This window comes from Lipotes vexillifer, unplaced genomic scaffold (assembly GCF_000442215.2).
Source record: "Lipotes vexillifer unplaced genomic scaffold, Lipotes_vexillifer_v1.1 scaffold691, whole genome shotgun sequence".
NCBI lineage: Eukaryota > Metazoa > Chordata > Mammalia > Artiodactyla > Lipotidae > Lipotes > Lipotes vexillifer.
Genome location: NW_006788040.1, coordinates 1,237,221 through 1,248,992, shown reverse-complemented (window position 1 = coordinate 1,248,992; position 11,772 = coordinate 1,237,221).

The window sequence follows — 11,772 nt, the reverse complement described above, 5'->3', positions numbered from 1 at the left end:
ACAAAAAAAAAAAAAAAAAAAAAAAAAAAAAAAAATACATCTACATGAGGAGTGATTCTCAAAGAATATCTACTGAACGCTGGCAGAAGACCTCAGACTGCTAAAAGAGCAAGAAAATCTCCATGTAACCAGGTAGGATGAAAGGAAAAAAAAAGAAAAAAAAAGAAAGTGAGAAAGGAATCAGGACAAAACCTGTGCCCCTGGGAAGGAGCTGTGAATGAGGAAAGGTTTCTACACCCTGGGAAGCCCCCTCACCGGTCGGGAGATTGGCCAGGACAGACAGAGAGCTTCAGAGGCTTGGGGAGAACACAGCAGCCGGTTTGTGGCAGACAGAGGACCTCACAGACGGTCAGTGCCGTTGCCCTGCACTCCCCAGCCTGAGATGTGCGTCCGCCGGCACAGGCAAGGGCTGGGTGCTGGAACCTGGACTTCAATCAGACCCTGAGAGAGGGCTGGGGGTGGCTGTGTGGAAAAAAACTCGGGGCGGGGGCGTGAGGGGCTGGAATCTGTGCGACCACCCCTGAGGGTGTATGCAGAGGAAGCCCAGACCACCTTAGAGGCCAGGTGACATTGTTTGGGGGGTGTGACAGGGGAGGGGCGGGACTTACCACTGTAGCCTTTTTCCCTGCGTGCGCATTCGCAGAGGGCAGGACACTGCATGGGTTCCAGGGGCAGTAGTGAGCTGCCGCTGCCACCCACCCAGATGCCAGCAGCAGTTGAGAGCCACCTCCGCTCCCACTGTGTGCTCGGGGGGTGCGCCTAAGCCAACACTGCCACCAAGAACCCCAGGACTGGGCATCAGCCACCACACATTTGCACACCCCTATCAAGGGGACAATGCCTAGCACACGCTGAAGAAAGAGGCGACAGGCATCCATACTAAAAACAACCCTTGCACCAAATATATTAACACCCCACAAAGCTACACAGGGACACCTCCACATATAAATAGCCCTCCGAGACCACAGTAGACAACTGTTTCTCCTAAACTCACAGAGTAAGAGAAATGTAAGTAAAATGAAGAAGCAGAGGAACCACTCCCAGTTAAAGACCAAGAGAATTCCCCTGAAAGAACAATGAAACAGACCTCTTCAGTCTAACAGACACCTATTTCAAAAATGAGATAATGAACATACTGAAGGAATTAAGAAAGGCTATTGACAGAAATGCAGAGTACTGTAAAACGATAAAGAGGAACCAAGAAAAATTGGAAAACTCATTTACAGATATGAAAGCTGACCGAAAGGCAATGAACAGCAGAATGAATAATGCAGAAGAACGAATAAGTGACCTTGAAGATAGAATAATGGAAATCACCCAATCAGCACAACAGACAGAAAGCCAAATGAAAAAAAAAATGAAAGCAACATAAGAGACCTACAGGATAATATAAAGCATGCATAATAGGGATTCCAGAAGGGGAAGAAAGAGACAAGGGGATCGAAAATGAATTTGAAGAAATTACGGCTGAAAACTTCCCAAACCTAAAGAAGCAAACAGGGGCTTCCCTGGTGGCGCAGTGGTTAAGAATCCGCCTGCCGATGCAGGGGACACAGGTTCGAGCCCTGGTCCATGAAGATCCCACATGCCGTGGAGCAGCTAAGCCCATGCACCACAACTACTGAGCCTGCGCTCTAGAGCCTGCAAGCCACAGCTGCTGAGCCCACGTGCCACAACTACTGAAGCCTGTGCCTAGAGCCCGTGCTCTGCAGCAAGAGAAGCCACGACAATGAGAAGCCCGTGCACCACAACTAGAGACAGCCCACCCACACGCAGCCATGAAGATGCAACACAGCCAAAAATAAATAAAATAAATAAATTTAAAGAAACAAAGAAGGAAACAGATATCCAGGTACAGGAAGCACAGAGGGTCCCAAACAAGATAAATCCAAACAGACCTACAGCAAGACATATAATAAAAATGGAAAAAAGTTAAAGAGAGGATTCTAAAGGCAGCAAGAGGAAAACAAAGAGTTAATTACAAGGGAACACTACTATAAGGCTATCAGTCAATTTCTCTACATAAATATTGCAGGCCAGAAGGAAGTGGCAAGATATATTCAAAGTCCTGAAAGGGAAAAATCTGCAACCTAGGATACTCCACCCAGCAAGATTATCATTTAGAACAGAAGGAGAGATACAGAATTTCTCAGAAAAGTAAAAACTAAAAGAATACAGCAATACTAAACCTATCCTAAAGGAAATATTGAAAGGTCTTCCCTAAATAGAAAAGAATTAAGAATATATAGGATGTAAAGCAATTATACCCCAATAAAGATGTAAAAAAAAAAAAAATATATATATATATATATATATACAGGAAAGAAAAAATCGCAATGGGAAAGTAAATCACTTAAATAAGCCAGTACACAGATTAAAAAAAAAAATCAAAAAATTTCTGTGACAGTGATGATAACCACAGTGAACAGCAAAAGGATGAATGTGAAGATGTAATAGAGGACATCAAAATCATAAAATGTGGGGGAGAAGAATAAGAAAATGCAGATTTTTTTTCCCTTAGTGTGTGAGCCTATACGAGTACCAGTCTAAGACAAGTAGATATAGGAAGGGGGTAACATACATGAAAAACAGGGTAACCATAAATCAAAAACATACAATAGATTCACAAAAACCAAAAAGAAGAGGACATAAACATAATACAAAGGAAAATCATCAAGCCACAAAAGGAAAAATGAAAAGGACAAAGAAGAAACACAAAATCAATGGGAAAACAAGGTTTAAAATGGCAATAAATACATATCTATCAATAATTATCTTAAATGTCAATGGACTAAATGCTCCAATCAAAAGACAGAGTGGCAGACTGGATTTTTTTTTAAAAAAAGAGCCTACAATATGCTGCCTACAAGAGACACACACTTCAGGGCAAAGGACACACACGGGTTGAAAAGCAGAGGTTGCAATACTCGTATCAGACAGAACAGACTTTAAAACAAAGGCCATAAAGAAAGATAACTATATAATGATAAAAGGATCAATACAAGAAAAGGATTTTAAACTCATCGACATATATGCACCTAATATAGGCGCACCCAAATACATAAAACAAATACTAACAGACATAAAGGGAGAAACTGACAGTAATACAATAATAGTAGGAGACTTTAACACCTCACTCACATCAATGGACAGATCTTCTATACAGAAAATCAACAAGGCAACAGAGATCCTAAACGATTCAACAGAAAATGTTAGCCTAATTGACATTTTTAGGACACTACATCCAAAAAGAACCCAGAATACACATTCTTTCCAATTGCACATGGAACATTCTCTAGGATTGACCACATACTAGGGCACAAAACAAGCCTCAACAAATTTAACAGTGCAGAAATTATGTCAAGCATCTTTTCTGACCACAAAAGCGTGAAACTGGAAATTAACATCAGAAAAAGAAATGAGAATAAAATGATTACATGGAGACGAAACAACGTACTACTAAAAAACCAAGAGGTTTTTGAACAGACTGATCACTAGATGTGATAATTTGAACAGACTGATCACTAGATGTGAAATAGAATCTGTAATTTTAAAACTCCCTACAAACAAAATCCAGGACCACGTGGCTTCACAGGTGAATTCTACCAAACATACAAAGAAGAGCTTATACCAATCCTTCTCAAACTCTTCCAAAAAAAATGAAGAGGAGGGAAAACTCCCAAAGACATCTGATGAAGCCACCATCACTCTGATACCAAAACCAGACAAAGACACCACCAAAAAAAGAAAATGACAGACCAATATCTTTGATGAACATAGATGCACAAATTCTCAACAAAATATTAGCAAACTGAATCCAACAACACATAAAAAAGATGGGCTTCACTGGTGGCGCAGTGGTAAAGAATCCGCCTGCCAAGGCAGGGGACATGGGTTCAAGCCCTGGTCTGGGAAGATCCCACATGCTGCAGAGCAACTAAGCCCGTGTGCCACAACTACTGAGCCTGTGCTTTAGAGCCTTCAAGCCACAACTACTGAGCCCACAAGCCACAACTACTGAAGCCCGCGTGCCGAGAGCCCGTGCTCTGCAACAAGAGAAGCCACCGCAGTGAGAAGCCCACGCACTGCAACGAAGAGTAGCTCCTGCTCGCCGCAACTAAGAAAGCCCGCGCGCAGCAACAAAGACCCAACACAGCCAATAAATAAATAAATAAAATTAATTAATTTTAAAAAAAGATCATATACTACAACCAAGTGAGGTTCATCCCAAGTTCACGAGGATGGTTCAACATATGCAAATCAATCAATGTGATACACCACATAAACAAAAGAAAAGCTAAAAACCACACGATCATCTCAATAGACACAGAAAGAGCATCTGACAAAATTCAATATCCATTCACGAAAAAAACTCTTACTAAAGTGGGTACGTATAGAGGGAACACCTCTCAATATAATAAAAGCTACTTATGACAAACCCCCAGCCAATATAATATTAAATGGTGAAAAGCTGAAAGCCTTCCAGCTAAAATCCGGAAGAAGACAAGGATGCCCACTCCCACCTTTTCTATTTAACACAGTATTGGAAGTCCTGGCCACAGGAATCAGACATGAAAAAGAAATAAAAGGTATCCAGATTGGAAAGGAAGAGGTAAAATTTTCATTATATGCAGATGATATGACACTATATATAGAAAACCCTAAAGACTCCATAGAAAAACTACGAGACCTGATAAACGAATTCAGCAAGGTAGCAGGATACGTGATTAACATACAGAAGTTGGCTGCATCTCTTTACACCAACAATGAAATTCAGAAAGGGAATGAAAAAAAAACCTTTTAAAATCACACCCCCCCAAAATAAAACACTTAGGAATAAACCTGACCAAGGAGGTAAAAGACTTATATGCTAAGAACAATAAAACATTAATAAAGGAAACTGACGACGACTCAAAGAAATGGGAAGAATATTGCTAAAATGGCCATATTACCCAAAGCAATCTACAGATTTAATGCATCCCTATCAAATTACCCATGATATTTTTTCACAGAACTAGAGCAAATAATCCTGAAATTCATATGGAACCATACAAGACCCAGAATTGCCACAGCAATCCTGAAGAAAAAGAACAAAGCAGAAGGCATAACCTTCCCAGACTTCAGACAATACTGCAAAGTTACAGTAATCAAAACAGACCTATGGATCAATGGACCAGAATAGAGAACCCAGAAATAAACCCACATACCTATGGGCAACTAATATTTGACGAAGGAGGCAACAATATACAATGGGAAAAGGCAGTCTCTTCAGCAAATGGTGTTGGAAAAGTTGGACAGCTACATGTAAATCAATGTACTTAGAACATACCCTCTCACCATAAACAAAAATAAACTCAAAATGGCTTAAAGACTTAAATATAAGACACGACACCATAAAACTCCTAGAAAAGATCACAGGCAAAACATTCTCTGACATAAATTGTACCAGTGTTTTCTTTGGTCAGTCTGCCAAGACAACAGAAACAAAAGCAAAAATAAACAAATGGGACCTAATCAAACGTATAAGCTTTTGCACAGCAAAGGAGACGATAAACAAAATGAAAATACAACCTACAGAATGGGAGAAAATATTTGCAAATGATGCAACCAACAAGGTCTTAATTTCCAAAATATATAAGCAGCTCATACAACTCAACAACAAAAAAAAACAAACAACCCGATCAAAAAATGGGCAGAAGACCTAAACAGACATTTCTCCAAAGAAGGAATACAGATGGCCGACAGGCACATGAAAAGATGCTCATCATTGCTAATTATTAGAGAAATGCAAATCAAAACTACAATGAGGTACCACCTCACAGTGGTCAGAATGGCCATCATTAAAAAGTCTACAAATAATAAATGCTGGAGAGGATGTGGAGAAAAGGCAACCCTCCTACACTGTGGGTGTGTTGGTGGTAAGTAAGTTGGTGCAGCCACTGTGGAAAACAGTATGGAGGTTCCTCAGAAAACTTAAAAATATAATTACCTTATGACCCAGCAATCCCACTCCTGGGCATATATCTGGACAAAACTCTAATTCAAAAAGATACATGTGGGGGCTTCCCCGGTGGTGCAGTGGTTAAGAATGTGCCTGCCAATGCAGGGGACAAGGTTCGAGCCCTGGTCTGGGAAGATTCCACATGCCATGGAGCAACTAAGCCCACGCACCACAACTACTGAGCCTGCGCACCACAACTACTGAAGCCTGCACGCCTAGAGCTCGTGCTCTGCAACAAGAGAAGCCACCACAATGAGAAGCCCGTGAACTGCAACGAAGAGTGGCCCCTGCTCTCCACAACCACAGAAAAGCCCATGTGCAGCAACAAAGACCCAACACAGCCAAAAATAAAATACATAAATTTATAAAAAACAAAGCCAAAAAGATACACGCACCCCTATGTTCATAGCAGCACTGTGTACAATAGCCAAGACATGGAAACAACCTAAATGTCCATCGACAGATGAATGGATAGAGAAGATGTGGTGTGTATATACAATGGAATACTCCTCAGCCATAAAAAAGAATGAAATAATGCCATTTGCAGCAGCATGGATGCAACTAGAGGTTATCATACTAAGTGAAGCAAGTCAGAAAGAGAAAGACAAATACCATATGATATCACTTATATGTGGAATCTAAAATATGACACAAATGAACCTACCTATAAAACAGAAACAGACTCATGGACATAGAGAACAGACTGGTGGTTGCCAAGGGGACGAGGGTTGGGAGAGGGCTGGAGTGGGAGGTTGGGGTTAGCAGATGTAAGCTTTCATATATAGAATGGATAAACACCAAGTTCCTACTGTATAGCACAGGGAACTATATTCAATATCTTATGATAAACCATAATGGAAAAGAATATTAAAAAAAAAGAATGTGTATATATGTAAAACTGAATCACTTTGCTGTACAGCAGAAACTAACACAACATTGTAAATCAGCTAGACTTCAATAAAAAATATTTATCAGAAAAAAAAGAAAACAATCTCATGTACAATTGCATCAAAAAGAATAAAGTACCTACGAATAAATTTAGCTAAGGAGGTGAAAGACCTGTATACTGAAAATTACAAGACATTAAGAAACTGAAGAAGACACAAATAAACGGAAAGCTATCCCTGCTCAGGGATTGGAATTAATATTGTTAAAATGTCCATACTACCCAAAGCAATTTACAGATTCAATGCAATCCCTATCAAAATTCCAATGGCATTTTTAACGAAATAGGACAATCCTAAAATTTGTATGGAACCACAAAAGACCTCAAATAGCCAAAGTAACCCTGAGAAAGAAGAACAAAGCTGGAGGCATCATATTCTCTAATTTCAAACTCTATTACAAAGCTATATTAATTAAAACAGTATGGTTCTGGCTTAAAAACAGACTCACAGATCAATGGAACAGACTGGAGAGCAGAGAAAAAAAACCCATGCATCTATGGTCAATTAATTTATGACAAAGGAGCCAAGAATATACAAAGGAAAAGACAGTCTCTTTAATAAATAGCATTTGGAAAAATCAACAGCCACATGCAAAAAATGAGTAAAAGCAGACCACTATCTTACACCATACACAAAACTTAACTCAAAATTGATTTAAGACTTAAATATAAGATCTGAAACCATAAAACTCTTAGAAGAAAACGCAAGCAGTAAACTCCTTGACATAGGTATTGGCGATGATTTATTTTTTATTTTTATTTTATTTTTTTGGCGATGATTTTTAAAAATCTGACACCAAAAGTAAAAGCAACAAAAGCAAGAATAAACAAATGGAACCACATCAAACTAAAAAGCTTCTGCACAGCAAATGTAATCATTGACAAAATGAAAAGGTAACGTACTGAATGGGAGAAAATATTTGCAAATCATATACCTGATAAGGGGTTAATATCCAAAACATAAAGAATTCACACAACTCCATATCAAAAAACCCCAAACAAGCCAATTAAAATATGGGCAGAAGATCTGAATGCACATTTTTCTAAAGAAGACATATAGATTGCCAACAGGTTCATGAAAAGATGCTCAACATAATTAATCAGTAGGGAAGTGCAAATCAAAACCACCATGAGTTACCACCTCATACCTGTTAGAATGGCTATATCAAAAAGACAAGAAATAGTAAGTGTTGGTGAGGATGTGGAGGAAAGGGGAACCCTGGTGCCCCACTGGTGGAAATGTCAATTGGTGCAGCTACTATGGAGAACAGTACGAGGTTCCTCACAAAGTTAAAAACAGAACTACCATTTGAGCCAGCAATTCCACATCTGGGTATTTATCCAAAGAAAATGAAAACACTGACTTAAAAATATACATGCACCCCCATGTTCACTGCAGCACTATTTATAATAGCCAAGATGTGGAAACAACCTTTGTGCTCATCATGGATGAATGGATAAAGAAACTGTGATGAGATATATATATATATATATATATATATGTATATCACACACATACTATATGTATATATATGTAGTGGAATATTATTCATCCATAAAAGAATGAAATCTTGCCATTTGTGACAACATGGATGGATCTTGAGGGCATTATGCTAAGTGAAATAAGTCAGAGAAAGGCAAATACTGTATCCCACGTATATGAGGAAGTATAACAAACACACATGAAGCTCACAGATACAGAGAATAGACTGGTAGTTGCTAAGGGTGGGCGGGAGCGGGGTGGCGCTGTGAAACAGGTGAAGGGGGTCCCAAAGGTACAAATTTCTAGTTATAAAATAAATCAGTCATGGGGATGTAATGTACAGCACCGCGACTTCAGTTTAAAATACTGTATGGTGTACCTGAAAGTTGCTAAGACAGATCTTAAGCTCTCATCACACACACACACACAAATTGAAAGAAAAAAAAAAACCTGAACTTGTTGGATTTGAACTGACAAGCCAGAAGCCAGTGTTCAGGGGACTCAGAGAGGAGACAGAATTGAAGAGGCTGCCCTCAGGTTCCGCCCAGAGGGTAAAGGAGGGCTATAACGAACAGGGAGTGCTTTGTAAACTGGTGAGTGTGTGCACAGGAGAACAGCGTGTAAAGTGCTGGGCTCTTCTCTACTCAGGGCAATGGGGACTGCACCACACCTGGGGCTACAGGGAGAAGCAGGGAGTTCCAGAGGATACTAAAGCAGCTGAGGAGGAATAACAGTGTCAGGACACCTCTTAAGAGATCTCCAAGCCCCGAGGCACACTCATTCTCAACGGCATCACCTGAGATCCTAGAAAAAGTCACTGATGCTTTTTTTTTTCAGGCTCAGTCACCACTGACTCTAGGCCCTAATTCTGGGGGAGGGGAATACATAAAATTAGTCTCATTTCTCTCAGTTGTGAAGGTCCTTCAGCTGTTGATCCGAAGCACTAACAAAAGCTGTTATTTATTGAGCCCTTAAAGGACTGAAAATAAAGGCACAATGCTGAATAACAAAAGTAGGTAGCATTTATTGAGTGCTTCCTGGGTGTCAGGCACTGTTCTAAGTGCTATGGATGGGGTTCAGGGCAGGCTGCCCCCCAATATGCCACTGTGGCATATTGATTATCTGGAATTATAGTCACTTGAGAAACATTCACCGCAAGAACACTTTGACCCTACTTTGTTCCCCTGAAGGCAGGAAATAAATCTCCCATATGAAAGGATCCTCAAATACCAGGAGAACGGACGGCATCTTTATCGCCAGAGATAGATGAGTCAAGGCTAAGAACGCTTTACAAACACACTTTGTTACTTCATGAACTTGCTACCCTAAGTCCAAGCCCCTTTGTTTTCTAACAAATAATTGTTTCCTTGTCTGAAAGACATAAAAGGTGCCTGATTTGGCCACTTTCTTGGGTGCCATGTTATTATGGGACTCCTGCACATTCCTGATTAAATGTGGTTTTCCCTCCTGTTAACCTGTCTTGTGTCAATTTTCTTATTAGATCAGCCAAAAGAACCTAGAAGGGTGGAGGAAAAACTTTTCCTCCCCAACACTATGTAAGGTACACAGCAAGGCACGGAGCGATGATGGCGGGAGTGCTGGGATAAACCAGAACAACGGAGAGCTTTTAAGCACAGGTTTTGAAGTTACCGAAGACAAGGGTTTGAAACCTGGTTCCACACATTACCTATGTTTCTCTGAGACTGGGCGCCCTGCCAGGATCCTAGCGTGGCTAAGATGTTCATTCTGACAAAGTGTGTAGAGAGCTCAAGCCAGCGCCAGGCACGGAGCAGCTCCCCAATTAACGCGTGATGATAATCGTGAAGATGACAATCACGTGTGCAGGTTGCGGCCACGGTGTGAGCAAAACCGCTAATAATCAACATTAACATAATATTAATACCAAACACTGGTACTGCGCTTACCACACGCCAGACACTGTTGGGGATGGTAAACCACTGATTAATTCACTGAATCCTCAAAACAAGCCTATGTAGGTACTATTTCCACATCCATCTCACAAATGAGAAAACTGAGGCACAAAGATTACATACCTTGCCCGAGGTCACGCAGCTACAACTGCAATGAGGAATGACAAACTTTACTGAGCGCTTACTATGCTCCAGTCTGTAATGAGCTCTTTACCTCCGTTAAATCCTACCATAACCCTTAAAGGGTTTGCAGTTATTCCCACTTTACAGATGGGGAGACTGGGGCTTGGGGAGGTTCCCACGGGCGTGAAGATTCGGACCCAGGACCGAGCCCGTACTCACCTGGCTTCCTGGATGCAACGAAGCACGACTCCGCCATCCACCTCGGTCTGGGCTCCCGGGTCCCGGGCGGCAGCCGCAGCCGCCGCAGCAGCAGCCCGCCGCCGCCGCCACCGCCTCCCTACGCCGCGGACGCAGAGCCGCCGAGCGCCTTCTCCGACGAGACGCCGCCTGCCAGGCTTCCAGCGCCGCCGCCGCCGCCATTGGTCTCTGACGTCATCGGCGCGCGCCAGCTCTGCGGGAACTTTAGGGGGCGGTAAGCGCAGGTGGCGCGTGACCCTGGGGCCTCTCCGCCGCGCGCGTAGGTATCGGGCGGGAGTCGCTGGGACCTCCGGATCCCGAGTCCCGAGCCTCGAGCCTCGATCCCGGATCCCCGGGCTGCCTGGCTACTCCGGCGGGTGGGCGGCGCCCGGAGACGCGGGGACACCAAAGGGCGGGACCCCGGCCGAGAGCGCCTTTTGGCGGGCCCTCCGCGCAGTGACCCGGCCCCGATTGATCCCCGCACCTTTGCCCACCAGTCCCAGCCACCTGGAGCTGAGGCCAGACACTTCCCACTGCTGCCGGCGGTTACCGATCGCTTCCTGGCCCATCGCAATCATTAGCGCCCCTTTTCCTGCTCTGCTGACACACTGACGCCACTTCCTACACCATCACCACCACCCACAGGCCTTTGCCGGCCACGTCTCGACTCCCCCGATCGTTACTGCCACTTCCCAGGCCAGAGCCTTCTCTGGCCACATCCCAACACCTGCCCTGTTCCCGACGGACCATTAGCGGCTTCTTCTGGACCTTTCAGAGATAAGCGAGTGGACCTTGGCAGTGTAGGGCCCAGTCCTATGGGAACAAGGGATGGGGGTTTCAGATTGCAGTCCTTGGTTCCGCGGGCTTAGATGCCGCCTCCACAAGGCACCCGAATATGAGTATGACCCTAGGGAGGCCCACCCCAAGATATCCAGAGCTGAGAAAAGACAGAGGTTTTACAGGCCATCAAAGATTCGGTGGTGTCCTCTCTAGGGACTTCCCTATAGCAGAGGAGCTTAAAAAAACTCTCTTGTGTTCCCAGGAGGATGGC